Below are 8,011 nucleotides of genomic sequence, written 5' to 3'. Positions count from 1 at the left end.
AAGTAATTAGCAGATTACACATTTGTGTTAACAGGCAGTTGAACGGGTGGACTTAATAAAGCAGCTCGTGAGTGTACGACCAGCTGTGTCTATCACTGATAAAAGTTTGACCTGAAAAAAGGAAGAAAAAATTGGAGTGCGATGTGTTGATTTGTTACCTTTTCGTCTTCTCTTTCTGCAACTCTAAATTTGGATAAGCAGAAGAGAATGGATAGATGGATGGACATTTAATTAAAAAAGCAACATCACAAGGCAAAAGAAATAAAAAAGAGATTTTTTTTTAATTGATGACGCCCATACAAATTGTATGCAAATACAGTCATGCAGCATTTGCATCTTCTTAAACATTCATCTTCTCTGGAGGAAACAGTAACAAAGGGGAGGCTGAATTTCACAGCTGACCCTCAGGAGCAAGAGAGGGAGCGAGCGACAGAGCAATAAGCAGAATGAAGAGAAAAACAGACACAGTGGGAGAGGTGGGGGTGGTGATTGAGGAGTTGTTGGTATCTGACAGAAGAAAGAAGGGTGACTGGAGGCAGAAGGAAAGAAAGACAGATGAGGAAATGAGTGTGCTTCTCACAGGCAGATACATGGCATAAACATTAGCTCCTTGGGGACAGGGAACGCTCAAGACACGTCACGCTGATTATCTGTAAAGTGGCAGACTCCTTCAGGAAATCACCTGTAAGGAAACACATTAGAGTGCAGCTTGCGTGATTTACATTCACTTTGAAGCAATCATTTTAATGACAATCATTTTGTTATACCAGAAGTAATGATTGGCCCCAGCGATTCATCTGAAAAAGCTTGGTCATTTGTGAATAATATTAATACAATGAGGCGCTGTTGGAGTCTTGCCTGCAGCTGCACATTGCTTTTAATCAGACAAGAAGTCAATTTAAATGAATGGGAAGTCAATAGAAATATACTATAAAGAGTTTTCCGGTTTACTGATTTATTTATGTTAAAGTAAATCAAAAGATTTTCTTCCCTGTTTTTTAATTGACCTAAAATATCAATGTATGATCATATCATTTAGTAACCATAGTAAATAACTAGTATATTAAGGTATAGAGGTCTATAGGAATATGACCTCTTTCTAACCCCCTTTATGGTTGCTCCTGCTAAACAAATGAAGTGTAAAGCATTCAAGTTTCAGGGTGAAACATTCAAGAAAACCCACTGGAGACTTCCTTTTGTTAACCCATGTAGGCAGGCCACCGTGGGACCTCATTAAGGGGGAAAGGTTTTGTTTTTGTTTTTCCCCTCATTGAATTTTTTTTCCATCAACAGCAAAGAAGCATCTTGACAACCACCTTCATTTAAGTTTAACATCTTTATTTTAGGATTCGGAGGGATTTTGACATCGCGGAGTTGAGCACGGTGTCTTATTTCCATATCCGAGCTTTTGTTATGCTTATCAAAGACGCCAAAAATAGGCTTTACAGAGCAACAATAGAGAGAGCTTTCTCTTGAAAGGTGATTCTTAATGATAAAATGGCCTTATCTTTCACTAGACCCAGTGACTGTATCCTGTGGCATCCTGTGTAGGTGCTAAATTAGTTCTGTCAAGAAAAAAAGCGCATTAGTACAACATAATTCGTAATTCGGTAAAGTTACATTTTTTGTAATATATTGTGCCAAATCATAACAATTCATTCATATTCATTTTGTGGCATTTTTTATTTAAAGACCTCACACTGCTATAAATGGAAATTGATAATGCTACACTCACTGGCTCTCCTCCTTTCATCAGCTTCTACAGAGATATAAAAGTTGAGGTCATCTGTGACATCTTTGCTCTTAAGAGCTCAGACTGACGTGCTTGCTGCAGAGGATGCTGAATGTTTTTGTTCTGCAGTCAAGGCTGGCCTCATTGACATCTGAGCCTTCGGTTTATTCCAACAAAAGCTTTGTGTTACTAAAGGTGTGTTTAGAACAACACAGGAAAGGTGAGGCTAATTTGGAGTGATGCACATCCAGCAGCACCTGCAGGTCTGCCACCAACTTCAATCACAAGCTGGCTCCCCAAATGAGCACAAAAACTTTGAGAACTCCCTTTGTCTCCAAACCTGTTTTTGATCTTTGTGGAGAGGCATAGCAAGGGTAAGAAGGGTCTCCACTTTGGGAACTTGAGAATAGCATCCCTGTGTTTTGCGGTAGTTCTCTTGGTTTCTTTAGAGTTTGCGCTTCAGCACTCACTGGAGCGGGATGAGAGTCCCTACCTCCAAGTATGAGGTCATTGTTCTCTTCTGGAAAACAATGGAATGCTTCCTCTAGGCTGGGGCGGAGAGTCTGCCTCAAGCAAAGTTCAAGTACTTATTCACAAGTGATGGGAAGATGGAGATGTGAGTGGGGCCAACGGATTGGTGCTGAGTCAAAAAACTGCCACATGAAATCTTAGTTATGACTGAAAAAGTGATGTTGTAGGTACAAGTGGCTAAAATGAGTTTGTTTCGTAGGTTGACTGGGCTCAGCCTCAGGGTTAGGGTGAGGAGCTCAGACTCTGAGATACCTCTCAGAGCAGAGCTGCTGCTCATGCGTATTGGTTACGATGCCTCCTGGGTGCCCAACCTTTGAAGGTTTTCTGGGCACGCCCAACTGGGAGTAGATTCAAAATACAATGGAGAGATTATGCTCTATATCTATCTGTATATCGGGAGCACTTTGGAATCCGCCAGGAGGAACTGGAAACTGGCTGAATAGGACACCTGGAGTAACCTCCTTAGCCTGCTGCCACTGTGACCTGACTCTGGTTTAAGAGGATGGATGGATGGATGGATGGATGGATGGATGGATGGATGGATGGATGGATGGATGGATGAGTAAGGACTCTCAAAAAAACCCTGTTACCGGCGTTAACACCAGTTATACAGTATACGGAGTATGTTCATAACCTCCAATCAGGCTTTAGCAAGGTTTTAGTCTGAGGTGGCCAAGGACAACCCTAGTCACCTGTTATCATCTCTTAGCTCCATTGCCAGGTCAAAGAACATGGAAACTCCATAAAGAACAGCTCATGCTGAATTAGGTCATATAGGCCAGAGGTCATCTATGTCCTGGCAGACAAGCCACCTGCGGCTTTCTCCTGTTTACCTTCTGGTGCCATAGCTAATAAAAAACATCCTACACTCTGCTTTTTCACTGCACATCCACACACAAGCACTGACCCGACAGCTCCCTCTTGTACTCTAGCGCTCTTATATCTTTATTTATTCTCTCTCATGTGATCACTCAGTCCCTGCCTGTCTCACTCTGTCTGTCTGTATGTGGATAACAGCACAGGCAGGGATAGCGCTGTCTGTAAACACAGCTGAGAAGCAGGCTTGGCTGAGGATTCAGACAAAGGCAAAACCAAAGGACTTGGAGAGTGACACAAAAGGAGCTTCATAAATGATCCATATCTATTCTACTGCAGGTCTAATACATGCCTCAGCTGGTGGAAGGCTAGACCAATCAGAGCATGACATACATTCATAGAGTCTCAGTATCCCATGGCTGCAATTTTCCAGACCTCCCCTGTGGCTTACAGAGGATGGTAAACAAAATTGACAGGATTCACACAGGCTTACAATACGTAATACATAACAGAGTCTGTCTGTCCATTACTATCCATCCTCCTTCTTTTGTTCCATCCCTGAAAATAACCACAGAAGTAGTCCCACCAACAGCCTGAGCTCTTTCCCCGGGCAGCTAAAATTAAATCATGCCATCCGATTCTGCCCTGGCTGTCTAGACAAAGAAAGAGAAACACAGAAAGAGTTGGAGAAGTCCGGATAAAAAACCAGAGGAACACAGAGCAGAGACTGTTTGGTACTCATTATAAGTAATAATGAGGATGAGCAAAGGTCAAAGGAAGGATAAAAAGACTTGTAACTGTATTGTATTGTATTGTATTGTATCTTTATTTGTTTCAGACATATAAAACAAAAAACAATATATACACACTACATATATTTTCATTTACAGATACGAATATATATGTAGATATACACACACACGTATGTGTTCAGATAAACAAAAAATGTATAATGAAATAAAACAAAATCGTCTGACATAATGTAACAATGTTTGGTCTGAAAAGGAGTAGGAAGTAGTATGAACATACTTATTAATTCCTACCCCTGCTCAACATCTTATTGATCCCACATAATTCACCTAATTCCCATCATCACATACTCCACACGATACACGAGGAGAACCTATATAAACTTGGCTACCGTGATTGATATAATTTGGATATAATTTGATATTTTTATACATACAATGGGTGATCATCTTTATCGGTATCATATTCTTCCAAAATCAGTTTTCGAAGTATTTTCATGAACTTACTAATTCCTGAGCATTGCTGTAGATCTATAGTAAAACTATTCCACAGTTTTACCCCATAAATAGTGACACAAAAGGTTTTAACCTTTGACCGTGCTTTAAGAATCCTTAGATTCAATTTCCCCCTCAATTCATAGTCTCCTTCTCTGTCATAGAACATCCTCTGTATATTTCCTGGTAACATATTGTATCTGGCCTTGTACATAATTTTTGCAGTTTTATATTTTATAAGATCCATAAACTTCAGTATTTTTAATTTCAAAAACATGATGTTAGTATGGTCTCTAAATCCTGCTTTATTAATCATCCTGATTGCTTTTTTTTTAATTTTACATATTGGTTGAAGTGCAGTTTTATATGTGTTTCCCCAAATTTCCACACAGTATTCCAAATATGGCAATATAAGTGAACAATAAAGTACCCGGAGTGATTTGGAAGGCAAAAAATATTTAACTTTACTTAGTACGGAGATGCTTCTTGACAGTTTGGCTTGTATATGCTTTATGTGAGGTTTCCAGCAGATTTTGTTATCTATTATCACACCCAGAAATTTTGTATCCGAAACTTGCTCTATTTCAACATTGTTTACTAATAATTTTGCTCCTGCATCTTTTTTACAATTTCCGAATAACATAAATGTAGTTTTTTCCAAATTTAATGATAGCTTATTTCTATCAAACCATGTTTTCAGTTTAATCATTTCTTGTGTGACAATTTCCAAAAGCTGCTGTAAGTTCTCTCCAGTACAAAAAATATTTGTATCATCTGCAAATAGAATAAACTGTAGTATATCTGATGTTCTGCATATATCATTGATATAGAGGATAAACAGCTTTGGTCCCAATACTGACCCCTGCGGAACTCCACAAACAATGTCCATACACTCTGATTGATATTCCCCAATTTTCACAAATTGCTGCCTGTCTCTCAAATAACTCTTTACCCATTCTAACACCACTCCTCTAATGCCGTAGTACTCCAGTTTATCAAGTAATATGTCATGATTAATTGTGTCAAAAGCTTTTTTTAGGTCAATGAATACACTAACTATACATTGTCTTTTATCTATATTGTTGGTGATATTTTCGATCAGTTCCATTAATGCCAATGATGTTGATCTATTTGATCTGAAACCATACTGACTATCCATTATTATTTTGTGTTTATCTATAAATTTGTCAAGTCTATTACTAAAGACTTTTTCCAGTATTTTTGAAAATTGAGAAAGTAGAGAGACAGGCCTATAATTTGTGAATTGGTGTCTGTCACCATTTTTAAACAGTGGTGTTACTTTAGCTGTTTTCATTTGTTTTGGGAATGTACCAGTTTGTAAGGACAAATTGCAAATGTGTGTTAAGGGTTTGGAAATGCCCTCTATCACTCTCTTAACGATTTCCATATCAATGTCGTCAGAGTCTGTAGAGTTTTTTGTTTGTGATTTCCCAACAATATCAATGATTTCCATTTCTTCCACCACCTTTAAGAACATTGAATGAGGATTGCGGTCAATGAGTCTAGTTTCTTTCTCTACAGAATCTGTTATATCAGGAATTGTTTCAGCCAAGTCTGGCCCAACACTTACAAAGAATTTGTTGAAATCATTTACCACATCGCTCATATTAGTAATATTTCTATCATTATTTGCAAAATACGAAGGATAGTCTGCCTGCCCCGAGCCCTTTTTGATGATGGTATTTAATGTTTTCCAGATCCCTTTAATATTATTTTTATTCATAATCAGTAATTTTTCATAGTATTCCTTTTTACATGACCTTAAAATACTCGTTAATTTATTTTTATATTTCTTGTATTTATTTTCAGCTTCTGTACTTCTGTTCATTATAAATTCTCTGTATAAGGTATTTTTCTTCTTACATGCATTTTGCAATCCTTTTGTAATCCATGGGCACTCTGCATATTTTTGTTTTTTACTATATTTCTTTACTGGGCAATGACTATTATATAACAGTTTAAATTTTCCTAAAAAAATCTCATAAGCTTTATCAATATTTTTTTCCTTATACAGCATCTCCCATTCTTGCTTGAGTAAATCACTTTTGAATGCGTTTATTGACTCTTCTGTTCTCACTCGTTTGTATTTTATTGTGTTTTGCTGTTTAACCTTCCTGTAATTGCTGTTATACACTATAAAAACAGGTAGATGATCACTGATGTCATTAATTAGGAGACCACTTATGGTTCTATTTTCTATTTCATTAGTAAATATATTGTCTATTAGGGTTGCCGACTGTGCTGTAATCCTGCTGGGCTTAGTGATCACTGGAAAAAGTCCCAAGCTATACATTGTATTAATAAATTCCTCTGTCGCTCTCTGCTTGTTTGGATTTAGTAGATCTATGTTAAAATCCCCACAAATGAACATGACTTTTTGATTTGTCCTAATGAATGTTTTATCTACCCACTCCTTAAAAATTTCAATATTAGAACCTGGTGTTCTATATATACAGCTTACAATGACATTTTTCTCTTTTCCCATACTAATTTCTATTGTTACACACTCTAATATATTATCTACTGCCATCGTCATTTTTTCTACCACCTTGTATTTTAAATTTTTATCCACAAACAAGGCCACACCACCGCCATTCTTATTCTTTCTATTTGTAAGATTTAATTCATATCCATCTATTACAAAGTCCTCTCCTTTCTGTTTATTAATCCATGTTTCAGATACTGCAATCACACTGAATGGATGTGTAAATTTGCTTAAATATTCCCTTATTTTGTGAAAATTTGCATATAAACTTCTACTATTAAAGTGGATTATAGATATTTTGCCGTCGACCTTGACAGTTTTGTTGAATTGTTCTTCAGTATGATAGTAGCAGGTATTTTTGATGTTAAAAAAGTTCAGTTCTGGATCAATGTCCTGCTCTGTGAAGTGTGTTTTGTATTCCATGTTTACTGGTGAATTTATCTCCTGATTAGCAATCCTTTGTGGTAGCAATGTATAATTCCCAGATAATGAATTAATTGATTGTTTCATCCTTGAATACGTTACGCTTTAGCTTCCGTTGTTGTCTTCTATTACCTGCTTTGATGACTGTAGATTGTTTGTCCCGCCCCTTGCCTTTGTAGTCAAGTGACCTGTTAATATTTTTCCAGATCCTGGATGCATTTGATGACCAGCACCTTGGCTTCCTCCGGTGTACCGTTGAGCTTTATAAATATTTTACAGTTTGCAGTCCAGGTGTTCTGAATTTTACCCAGTTTCTTTAGGTATCGTGCTTTCTTCGCTATGTCAGCATTGGATTTGGTTAGATGGTCATTCATGTAGATGTTCGATCCTTTTAGTTTCCTCCCCTGCTTCAGCAGTGCATTCTTGTGTTTCCTGTTTACAAATCTTATGATGATAGCTGGTTTATCACTAGCATTTCTCCTGGGCAAGGGGTGGCATGCCTCGATGTTATTACAGTCCAGGTCGATCCCTTTCGACTGCAAGAAACCAGCTACTTGTTGCTCCGCAGAGCTCCCATCCAGATCTCCTTGCTCCTCTTTACTGCCAGCAGTCACAGCCCGAGCATATGACCGGGGTTTTATGTACAGCCCTGTGATGATCACGTCGTTCATTCTGGTATATTGCTCCAGGTCCGCGACCCTGCTCTCCAGATAGACGATCCGTTTCTCCTTCTCTGCATTCTGGTTACGTAGCGACCTT

The sequence above is a fragment of the Aulonocara stuartgranti genome, assembly GCF_965226115.1.
Source record: "Aulonocara stuartgranti genome assembly, chromosome: 17".
Taxonomy (NCBI): Eukaryota; Metazoa; Chordata; class Actinopteri; order Cichliformes; family Cichlidae; genus Aulonocara; species Aulonocara stuartgranti.
The sequence above is the reverse complement of the archived record's forward strand: the minus strand, read 5'-3'. Positions refer to the sequence as shown.